Consider the following 11,756-nt stretch of genomic DNA (forward strand, 5'->3'; position numbering starts at 1 on the left):
TGAACAGGGACGTCTCCTGGGAACTACTTGGGATCAGCTGTGCTCCCCGCACCTTCCATGCCAGCTACTTTGGCCCGCCCTCCTCGGCCCGTCCTTGCTGCTGCTGCTGTGTCAGGGTTTCTGGGGGCATCTTCTCTCTTCTGGGGTGCACATTCTCCCCAGAACAGGCGAGTTCCCTTCTTCCTGTTCCTCTTGTGCTTCAGACACAATTCCTTTCCTGGAGCATGTCTGCTCCTTGGAGATAACTCTCTGTTGCCTTTGACCTGAGAATCAGCCTTTGCAGGTGCATTTCCTAAGCCCCTCTCTCCGCCCATCTCATGTCCTAATTCAAAGGCCAGATTGCTCCAGGCGTGTCCAGGGGCCCCTCATTCCTTCACCCATTGATCTCAGTTCCTGGAGAGCTGACTGCTGAACTCGGGGGATATAAAGATTGATCACACCCCGGTACTCGGAGTCTCGGAGCAAGCAGGGACTAGAGAAGACGAGGGGTCAGACTCGGGCCTTCCCTCCCTTCTTTTATTGATCCGGTGGGAGGAAGCGACCTCTCTAAAATCACAGAGCTGGTGAGGGGCAGAACTGAGGCTGAAACCTACACCCCTTGAATTGTAATCCTTCAAGCTTCCCACTATTCTGAATTCCAGTGGAGCAAGTGTCAGGAGCGGGGCAGGCCCAGAGTGAGTTGATTGGCTCTGAACTACCACTCTGGGCCTGGGAAACCCACGCCTTTTCACTCTCCATGTCAGCTCCACACCAGCTGCGACAGGATGCAGGCTGGCCCTGTCCACCTCCACCGGGCCCGAGGGCACCATGGAGGACCTGGCCCAGAGCCAGGACCTGGCTGGAGCTGGAGTCAGACTGGGCACTGCCCGGGACGTGGGCTAAGTCAGGGGCGGAGATGTCACAGGCACGCTCTCGCACGGAGTGGAGGTGTGTGGGGGGACGGGATTCTCTGAGCAGCACTAGGGCTCTATGGTGAGCCTCGGGGGCCATGCTCCAGGGGCAGCAGCGGAGCCTCCATTGCCCTGCGGCGTGCCTGGCCCAGTTAGCCACCCAGGTCTGGCCTTGTTCAGTGGGTGTGGTTACATGTGGGAGACCAGAGCCAAACTGCTCAGAACCTGGGGAGAAGCCATGTCGCGCCACCGCTCAGCTCACCCCGCGTGGCTTCCCACGTAGCCCTCGACCTCACCTTCGGTGCTCAGGAGCGGTTGTCAGTTTGAATGAGGGCTGGGTGGCGCCCGTGTGGGGACTCCAGGAACTGCTGTACTCGGGGTGCAGTTCTAGCCCCGTGAGTGTCTCCTGTCCTCTGCTCGGGGCTCAGTCGGGAGCCAGCGGCTCCACCCATGTGCCTACCGCCCCTCCCGCAGCCTGCTCTCTGCCCGGTGTGCTGCTCACCACCCGGCCCTCACCATTCCATCACCCCGGCACCGCTCACACCCAGGTCCTCAGCAACCACACTCTCGTCCGGCCCCTGGCGCCTCAGGAACCCGATCTTACAAGGCGCTCTGGTAGGTGCTTCGGATGCTGTGTGGGTCCTTCCATTCCAGAACCTTCTTTCTTCTTGACCTGTTCAGTGAAGTTGCCTCTTGATTCTCTTCCTTCTTCTCCAGCTGGGCTCGCCTCCTGATGCTGCCTTTCCGGGGGCGTACTCACATCTAGCAGCGAGCTCCACGGCCATGTCCCCTGTGCGTTTATTCCCTCTTGAGCAGGTGTGTGGGGTGCCCACTATGACAGGTCCCTGCTGTCAGCCCTGTAGTGTCAGGGCCGCCCTCTCCCAGCCCTCATGGAACGTTCAGCTAATGTGTGTATCCATGGGCGGGGCATAGGGGTGTCTGTGTTGGGCGAACTTATGAACTGGAAATGCATCTGACAATAAGCGGTGCAAAGCAGTGTTAAAAAGTGGCAGTGCTGGAACCAGCAGATGGCGTACCAGTTATGTCACTGGACTCTCACATAGTCAACAGCAGTTCAGGTCCCGGACCTGGCGGCTTATAACTCAAACTAGCCGTGTGTGTGTGTGTGTGTGTGTGTGTGATTGTATGTGCGTGCCCACAATCCCAAGAGGAGAATGGAAGAAAAGGGATTGCAGCATGGCCAACCACCCCGGAGTGACTTACTGCTTTCTGTCTCTCTAGAAAGCACATGTGCCCTATAGCAAAAACCTCTCAAAAAAAAAAAAAAAGGAAAAGAAAAAAGAAAAAAAAAGAAAAAAATGGCGGTGCTGGCATGGCGGTTAAGACACTGGACTTGCTTGGGGCCAGCAGGTGGCATAGCGGTCAAGGTATGAGGAGGTGAATGGAGGGGGAAGGGATTGCGGCATGGCCATTCCCCCGGGGGATAATTTCTCACTTCCCTATGCACTGTCTCTCTCTCAGTCTCTGGCGAGTGCATACACCCTATGGCAAAACCTTAAAAAAAATAGAAGTGGCAGTGCTCTCCAGTGATCAGGGACCCTCTCTGTGGGGTGACACTAAGTCAGGTGAGTCTTGGGAAGGTCAGGAGGCAGCGGGTTCTGAGCCCAGGAAACTGCGAACCCCAAGGCCCTAAGCCAGGAGCAGAGAGACCAGCAGAGAGATGCACTGGCAGGAGGGTGTGGGGTGCTGGAGGCGGGAGGTGGGAAGCAGAGACTCGGGTGCAGCATCAGCCAGGCTGGAGCTGGCATTTAGCTCTGAATGTGGGGCAGGCCCACCAGAGGGCTTCACGCTCCTCGGAGACAGAGTCTGAGCACGCAGGCTGCTGTGGGGGGAGCACATCGTGGGAGGCAGGCATGGGCAACTTGAGGGTGCACTCTGAGCAGGGAGGAAGCCCAGGAGACCAGAGGAAGGGGCAGTGAGACCCGCCTGCCTCGGTGAGGGTTGGAGAAGCTGAACCGATTAGAGAAGGTGAACGAAGGCCCAGGAAGGCCTCCAGATTTGCCCTCAGCAGCAGGACAAATGGCCACCAGGACCTGAGCCCACGGGGACAGAGTGGGGAACAAGCTGCTGCTGGGGCGAATGCACAAAGTTGCTTGGCCTCTGTCTACACGTGGAAAACGGAGGCACCGAAGCCTGTGGTTCTCATGTGCTCCACCTCTCGGACGTCCCAAAGGGTGTTTTCCATAAGACCTTCACGTTCAGCATCCACTTAGCCGAGCAGCATCAGCCTGGACTCATTCCCACACCCCCTTCTCTGGCCCCTGTCCATGCAGTGCCACAGCCCTGGCTCTCTGCCCTCTGTGCTGTTCTGCTGGGGAGCCTGGGCTGCAGGGTCTCCCCACCCCCACTCTCGCCGAGCCGCCCTCCACACTGCAGACTCAGTGTTGGGTTGCTTGTTTGAGCGCACAGATGACTAATCCTACCATGGCATTTTCTTCCTCAGAACTCTTCATTAACTCCCTTTACCTGTAAGACAAGTCCAGATTCCTCAGCCTTCCTGCCCCTGCCTGGCCTGGCCTCATCTCCCATGCTGAGAGCCGTCCTGCCCCAGGACATGCAGCCTCTTACAGCCCTGGGCAAGTGCCTGCTCCCTGGATCCCCGGCCTTTGCCTGGGTCATGTCCTGTCCTGGCGTCCTGACCCATCCAGGGCTCCTCTCTCACTTCCCAGCCGACTTGCCTTTCCATGAGCACGTCTTCTCAGAAGCCTGGTACACCCTCCACGACCTGTCCTAGGGAGGACCCAGGCCTCACACAGGCCAGGCACGCCTCATCACCCTCAGGGAGCAGCCCCGGAGTGGTCTGGCCCCTGTGTTCCCTGCATCAGGGAACTACATCACCTTATGTCCGGTCAACCCCCCTTCTTCTTTCCGCCTTCCTCGGTTCCCACTATTCAACCTGACGTCAAGTCCAATCGCTTGCAAGGGTGTCCCGGGCCACGCCCATTCCTGAGTTCTTTGGGAGTACCGCCTCCCTCTCTAGGCTGGATTCTGGAAGGTCAGGAGGGTGGGGCAGTCCTGCTGGGACACCACTGGGGTCCTGCCTGAGGCTTGAAGAGGAGCCCCAGGTTCTTGGACGATCCACAAAGCCCTGTACAGGGCTGCTATCTTCCAAAGCACCATGGGAGTACCGCCTCCCTCTCTAGGCTGGATTCTCGAAGGTCAGGAGGGTGGGGCAGTCCTGCTGGGACACCACTGGGGTCCTGAAGCGTGAAGAGGAGCCCCAGGTTCTTGGACGATCCACAAAGCCCTGTACAGGGCTGCTATCTTCCAAAGCACCAGGCCCCCTCTCCACACGCCTCTTACCTGCTTCCCTGTCCCTCATCCTTCAGATCCCAGCTCAATAACACCTCCTCCAGAGAGTCCTCCTTGAACTCCAGGTCTGTTCCCTGGGTCCCACGCACCATAGCCCTGCGTGATTCTGTTACGTCTCACTTGAATGTTCTGAAGGAACACGCTTTTGAGATGGTTGGCTAACGTCTGCCTTCTCCTCTGGGCCGTGCGCTGCGCTGAGTCCCGGCACGGTGTCTCACATCGGGCACTGCTGCATGGCTGGTACCTGGAGCACGGGAAGGCCTAGGTAAATACTGAGCGGATGCAGGACCACGAGTAGTAGGTGGGGCCAGGCGCTGTAAGCTATAAGGCTTTCTTGGAGGTTCCCCTACCTTTCTGGGCACCTCCCCTTGTCTGCATCATTGGCCCTCTGTGGGAGTTGATTCTCGGATGTTGTGGGGTGGGACAAGGCAATAGGGCAGATTCCCGAGGGTGAGGAAGAAGAGTGTGTAGTTGAGTGAGGCCCAAAGTACCAAAGTACAATTTTTTCTTTTCTTTTCTTTTCTTTTCTTTTCTTGCTATTGGGTCTGGGACTCGAAGTACAGTGGGCCAGGCGGGAGTCCAGAGATGTAACTGCTACACTATATGCTGGTCCCCAGTCTCTCTTTTTCAGCTTCTTTTTTTTAAAAAAATATTTATTTCTTTTCATTTGTTTATTATTATTTTTTGACTCAACCAGAGTGAGAGGCAGAGGGAAGAAAAGTGAGAAAGCAAGCCATTAGGTCCGCAACTTGAACCGTGATTGGCCACGTGGGAGCCCAGCACCTTAACCATCATGCCACCTGCCAGTTTCCCACAAAGTACAATTTAAACAAAAAAATTAAGTTTATTTATTTATTTATTTATTTTTAATTTGACCAGAGAGAGAGAGAGAGAGAAGGTGAGAAAGAAAGTTGCCAGGTTCAGGACTTGAACCGTGGTTGGTCATGTGGGAGTCCAGAGCCCCTAACCACCATGCCACCTGCCGGCCTCAAAGTACAATTTTTTTTTTTAAGTTCATTTATTTCTTCCATGAGAGAGGAGGACAGAGAGAGAGAGAGAGAAGGACCCAACAGGGTCTCTATGGTGTGATCCCACCCCGGCCTCAGCCAGGATCGTGGCCCATGTGTACACATGGCGTGCACGGGAGGCACTTCGGACGTGAACACAGGACCCCCGAGTGGCCTCAGCAACAGGAGCATCGTGTCACCACTGTGCCGGTGTGGCTGGCCCCACCTAGGCTTGAGACCTTCCCTCCCTGACACACACGGGCTCTGCTTCCCTCTGTGTCACTCCCAGGGACGTGTTCCTGTCGTGCTTTGAACTGTGTGTGAGTTTCAGCCTGTCGACCTCAGAGCATAAACTCCCAGAAAGAAGGAACTGAATTCTGAGCCTCTAGGAGATGGGAAATGAGGCATGGCTAGCTGGCAGGTTTCACGTGCTGCCCCTTTCCCGTGGAGGCGGGAGGAGAGCAGGTGTGTGGCTGCTGGGGAGGCCGAGGGAGAGTGCATAAGGGCTCCCCGTCCAGGCGTCTGGTCACAGGGAAGCCGAGCAGAGGGCGCCCCCCGTGTGGTCTCGGCTCTGGGGAGTACAAGCAGACGTCGGTGCTGGCGTCTTCTCCTTGCCTGGCCCTGGGGTCGGCTAGACTTTGGACACTGTGACTCAGTTTCCCTTTTTGAGCGGAAAGTCTTCTTGGTAGATTTGGCATAGTCAGTCCTAGAAAGGACCTTGGAGGGGCCAGGAGGTGGCACAGTGGTCAAATAACTGGGCCCATAGAGGAAAGGTCCTGGGGCCGCATCCTGGGACCTCCCTGGGCACCCTGGGTGCACTTGCACGCATGTGGGGATTGTGTCATGAAGGCCCAGTTGAGGGTGTCCTTTCCCCCGGAAGGAATAAATAAATAAATAGAAGAAGAAGGGGCCTTGGACGCTGGGGTTGCTGTCCCTGTCCCGCAGCGTTGCCCAGAAGCCTGCCCACTGGCAGGGAGTTCACAGTTGGCTCTTTTCTGGAGCCAGGCACACCTCCTTGTCCTTGCCCTGTCCCCCCTGGCCCTGAATAATGACCTGGTGGTTCTGGCAGGGGCAGCTCGTCCAGAGTAGAATGTGTCCGCAGCATCCCGCTGGTGGAACCTGCCCTTCCCGGAGTGGGGCTCTCCCAGTGACCTGCGTCCGTCTCCCTCTTCGGAGGACAGAGTCAGGTCAGTCAGTGAGGCTGGCCAGGGCTGAAGGTTCCGTGTGAATCCCTCCCTCACAGCTGCACCCTCCGTGGCAGGGACATTTCTCCTGGAAGCAGGCCCCTGTGTCTGTCACCCAGCTATGACTTACCTAAATGCATGTCACCCACAGGACAGGAACATTTGATTGCTGGGGAAAAAGATATTTTTTTTCTAACGCCTTTCAAAAAGTGAGTCATGATCGGTCTAAAAATAGCCTGTGGAAATCAGAAGAAACAAACACACACAAAAAAAATGATACTAAAAACCCAGAGTACCTAATTATAGGAGAAAGGAAATGGCTCGGCAGAATTGGGATTCCAGGGATGTTGTCATAGTTTTCTTTGAATCCAGCATTATGCAGGGAGAGTGAAATATATTCGGCGTTGTTAATAAATTTTCCAACCCAGAGACTCAAAGCCCCTCGATCGCGCTATTTACAAGCTCCACGGGCATTCCCGCGTTGGTGCTATTTGGACTGACTCCCCTGTCTGCTCCTCCCTGGACAGCCCCTGCTCACCGCCATAAACCTCACAACAGGCAAAATCAATCAGGCAGCCTGTCGCAGCTGCTCAGCAGAGACACCGAGCAAGCACCTTGGCTGAGGGAAGTGCTGTAGAAGGCGCTGAAGAAAGATGACTGAAAAGAGGGTTCTTGAGCCTGTAGGAAAAAAGAAAACGGGGCATCATCCGGGGTTGACTAAGCCCAAGCTCAGCCAAACAGTCCTTTCTCGGGCCGGTAGGTTTGTGTTCTAGACTAACGTCCAAGCGGTACCCCACGGATGAGGCGTATCTGGATTTCAGCAAGGAGTTTTGTAAAGACTTGGATGTAATCCTCGGGGACAAGATGGAGAATGGTGGATTAGCCGGTAATAGAGTTAGATGGATTAGCAGACAGAGCACAGCATGAGCCAAACGGGGGCTGATGCTGCCAGGAGAGCTAGCGCATCGTGGACTGTACTCACCGAAGCACAGCGCCCAGAGCAGGGCAGATGATGGCATGTCCCTTTGCTTGGCAGTGACCAGATCACATCTGGAGCCTTGCATTTCATCCCGGGAGTCACAATGGAGCAAGGACATTGACAAATGGGTGGTATTCAGAGGGGAAGGAATGGCATGTCCCGGGGTCTTTATACCATGCTGCGTGAGGGGTGGTTGAGGGATCCTGAGACCTTCAACCTGGAAAGAGAACATCTCATGGGTCCTGACAGCTGTTCACAGATATTTGAAAGTGTGCTGTGGAAAGCTGAGTGGAACTTTTGGACACAGTGTCGGAAACGCAGCAGTGGACAGCCAGGTGGATGTAGGGTTGGTCCAGAGGACACCAATGAGAAGGGCAGGGGCCCAGCCTGGGTGGTGCAGTTGGTTGCTCCTAGGACCACAGTGCTGGAAGCCACATGGCCATCGCCAGTTCAGGTCCCTAGCCCGGTAGGACCTGAAACACGCCAGGTTTCTGCAGTGTGCCCGAGATACTGACAAGCTAAAGGGCTTGAGGAAGGGGACCCGGACATGATGCGACCCTATGGCAGAAGCTTCTCTCTCTCTCTGACGTGTACTCTCTACTATGAATGAAAAATAAATGGCACTTAAAAAAAGTAGAGTGCAGACCAGCAGGTGGTATAGTGGTTAAGGCACTAGACTCTCACATGGTCATCCTTGTTTTGAGTCCCGGACTCAGCAGCTTGAAACTCATGCCAGGTGCATATGTGTGCATGCCCAAAACCCAAGAAGAGAGTGGAGGAAAAAGGATTGCAGCTTGGCCACCCGCCCTGGGGGGTGATTTCTTTTTTCTCTCTTTCTCTGTGTTCCTGGTCAGCGCACGTGCCCTTTAGCAAAACTCTCTCTTAAAAAAAAAAGTAGACTGGGGCTCTGAGCCCTGCGAGAGGGCTGTCTGCTCTCGACTACCAGTGCAGAAGAGCTGAACGTGGGGCTAGGCCTCTCGTGCTGTCCTTCTCTTTCTGTCTTACCAAAAATGAACTAAGCCCTGCTCTGAGCTCGGAAGAGGATGGTGGAGACAGAGGTCCATGGCTTTCTGCCCTGAGGAGCTTTGATTTGAGTCACTCCATTCATGCAAGGATTTCGCCATTGTAGAGGAGGAAGAGCACTGATTGCAAGAGGCTTGCTTTCTGGCTCCTGTTCAGCAGTTCACTAGCTGTGTGATCTTGGGCCAATGATTGCGTCTCTCTGTGCCTTAGGCTCCCGGTGCGGTGAGAGGACCCCCTCAGGCGTGGCCTTCCAACCTCTGCAGTTACACACTACCCAGGTAGAAACCACTTAACTGCAGCCTTTGCCTGGCTGCATCGGGAGACCTGGGAGAGGTGGCCAAGTGAGGAATGGGTTCACGCATCACTGGTAAGCACCGGCAGAGTTCAGAAAGAGGGGGGCCTGTAAGACAAGTTTTTGGTTTGCTGTTGAGAGTCAAGGGAGTGGAGGAGAGATGGACCAGTGGGAGGCGTCTTCATCCATCTGGCCAGGAGGCTTATAACCAACACACTTATTTCTCACAGTTCTCGAAGCTGAGAAGCTTCAGGTCAAGGTGTCAGTGGAGTCGGTGTCTGATGAGGACCCACTTCCTTCTCCGTTGTCGGTGATCGCGCTCTGTGTCTGGACATGCCAGAGGGGCGAGGGAGTCTTCTGGGCCACTTACAAGGACACTAATGCCATTTTGGAGGGTCCCAAGCTCATGACCCAATCACTCCCCAAAGCCTCGCCTCCTAATGCTATCTCCTTGGGGCACTAGGACTTCAATATATAAATTCTGGGGACATAACATTTGGTTCACTGGGGAAGGATTCTGCTCCAAGCTGGGAAACAGGACTTCCAGCCAGACCTCGGGTGGTGGGAACCAAAACCCAGGCAGGCGTCTCACTGGAGAGCCCAAAGCAGCAAGTCTGATGAGGGGGTGAGGCTGAGGAACATTCGAGGGACTGTGGGCCAGGCAGTGGCACAGAGGAACACTCCTGCAGCCACCTGGGGAAGGTCCCGGTACGCTTGCTGCACCTCTCAGAGCAAGTGGGGTGTGCATGCCTATGCCTGCCACCCAGGCCAGCGGAGAGGGGTGGGTCATGGCATGAAGACCTTTCGGGGGTCCTGTCTTTCTCTTTTTCTTCCTCCTGCTTCCATTGGAGAAATAAAACAAACTTGAAAAGACAGATGACTCTTCACGGTGCAGGTTTGCAGTCGGGCTAGCAGGTGGACTCTTCTCCTCGAGGGAGGGAAGGCTGAGTGGCCAGAGTCTGCGACCTTGAACTGGAAATCCGGAATGCCCTGGTCTCCTCCGGGAGGTCAGCCACTGTTCCCAAACTCTCTGGAAGAGGGGGGTCGGGTCCCCTTCTGTTACCATGAGCTTAGGGCAGCAGGAACTTCTGGAGGAAGGATCTCAACCAAGGCCCTTGTCCAAGCTAGTTCTGCTGGTCAGAGTCCCTGCTCTACCGGAAACCCTCCCACCCCACCCCTTCTTCTTCTCTCCCTTTCTCCCTTCCTCCTCCTCCTCCTCCTCTTTCTTCCTCTCCTGCCTCCTCCAGGCAGCAGCATCAGGGAAATAATGAGGTGGCCCAACTGGCGGAGCACGCGCCATCGGGGTGTAGAATGAAGACAGATGACTGTAGCTAAGAGACAATTTGAAAAGGGATAAATACAGGCAACAAGTTACTCACCACGGCAATTTGTAAAGAGCGTTAAAAACCTGCAGATGGGTTGTTTCACATCATCTCCTTTTCCATTTGCAGGCTGACAGGCCCGGGTAAACGACAGTGATGGATGGCTCCGAGCTGGGCCCCTTAATCTACCGCTCTGCCATTGATTAGTTTGGCTCGCACCGCACCCCGGGGTGGTGGACGTGACCTGTCTCCTGGAATGGAGAGCCTGAGCCAGGCCTTGGGCTTGTGGGGGGGGGGACTCTGCGGGAGAGGAGGTGCAGGGCTGGTGGGAGGAATGGAATGGGGGTGCAGGACACGGACGGGCCTATTAGGGCTTGTCTCTAGACACCCAGAGGCTGGCACAGAGCTGCAGGGGGCTCTGCGGCAGATGGTTTAGTTGATCGGGCAGAGATATCTGGGTAGAAGAAGCAGCTGAGAACCGGAATCTGGAATCCGGAATCCGGAGTCCAACCCTCCAGCCCTGCTTCCATGAGAGGCCCTGCCCCCTACATGGTAGGCTCGTGCACCTGGCTGTGACCGTAGCGGACACAGGTCAGGGCTCCAGGACTCTTTCACAGATGGCTTTTAGACTCGAGTCTAAAGGTCTCACTGTCTTGCTCTGAATGAGTCAGAAGGGACCATCCTACCGAGTTCTAAATGGGAGGGTGGCCGTCCCCAGGGAGGCATTACCCTCATGGAGGGGGGTGGGGGCCCTTCCCGGGCTGCGTTTAGGATGTTCGAGTGATGAGCATATAGACAGGAAGGCCTTGGAGAGGACGGGAGGCAGGAGGGCACAGGCTGCTGCAGAGGGGATCAACGACACGGAGGCGTCACAGACTACCCAGTTAGGGCCAGGCGATCCACACAGGCCCCTGGAGAGCCCAGGAAATGAGAGAGAGAGGAGACATTGGAGGCGGAGGCATGCCGCTGTATTGGAAAAGCATGCGAGTGGCATTTGAGGAGCATGGGTCTTGTCTCTGCCCCCACTGGGCTCACGGTAGGGCTGGGCGAGGGTGGACGCCTCCCTGGGCTTCTGCAGCCTGAGTTTCCAAAGAGACATTTACAGAGTCCTAGCAGCTCCCACTTGTCATGTGCTCACCATTTACGAAGTGCCTTTTATTTTTCAATCGTGATTTATGATTCCATTTGATCCTCTCAGGAACGGAGAGAGACGGGGCGGACTGTCATGCAGCAGTGACGCGGCGCTCTGTGAGGCTGAGGCTGGGGGCGGGATGTGGCATGAAGACCCTGCTGCGGCTCATTACTCTGTCTTTCTTCCGGTTTCTCTCAGCTATAGAAGAAAGAAATACATTTAATAAAAAAAACATAGGGAGGAAAGAAGGCAAATATTCTTGTTCCTTTTTTAAAAGGTGAACAAATAGAGGCTCAGAGAGGTTGGGTGACTTGCTTGAGGTCACACAAGTGGCAAAGCCTGAACACAGACGCAGGTTTCTGCGTCTGCAGTCCCTCACAGCTGCAGGCTGTGGGGTCCAACACTCAAAAAGAAACGGGTCTAAGGAAGTGCAGGTTAACCCAATGAAACAGCCACCTAAATTTTCCCGCGTAGAATAAAGTATGTTCTTGTAGAAACTAGGCAATTGTCTCTTGCTGGTCCACAGATATGCATGCCTTGAGCCCCAGTCCTTCCAGCAGGGCGATGAGAACACAGATCAAAACTGCTTTCCTT

The 11,756-nt window shown here is 55.2% G+C and overlaps 1 long non-coding RNA gene across 1 annotated transcript; it reads right to left on the reverse strand.

The window, feature by feature from the left end:
- Positions 1-6,821: 6,821 nt before the first annotated feature.
- LOC102501260 (uncharacterized) lies at positions 6,822-10,466 on the reverse strand. The gene is made up of 3 exons (XR_335136.1): positions 10,088-10,466; positions 7,397-7,610; positions 6,822-7,092 (listed from the first exon to the last, which is right to left on the reverse strand). It is a non-coding gene; the product is annotated as an uncharacterized LOC102501260 (long non-coding RNA).
- Between the last annotated feature and the right edge of the window lie 1,290 nt (positions 10,467-11,756).

Source organism: Tupaia chinensis, unplaced genomic scaffold (genome assembly GCF_000334495.1).
Source record: "Tupaia chinensis unplaced genomic scaffold, TupChi_1.0 Scaffold000348_1, whole genome shotgun sequence".
NCBI lineage: Eukaryota > Metazoa > Chordata > Mammalia > Scandentia > Tupaiidae > Tupaia > Tupaia belangeri.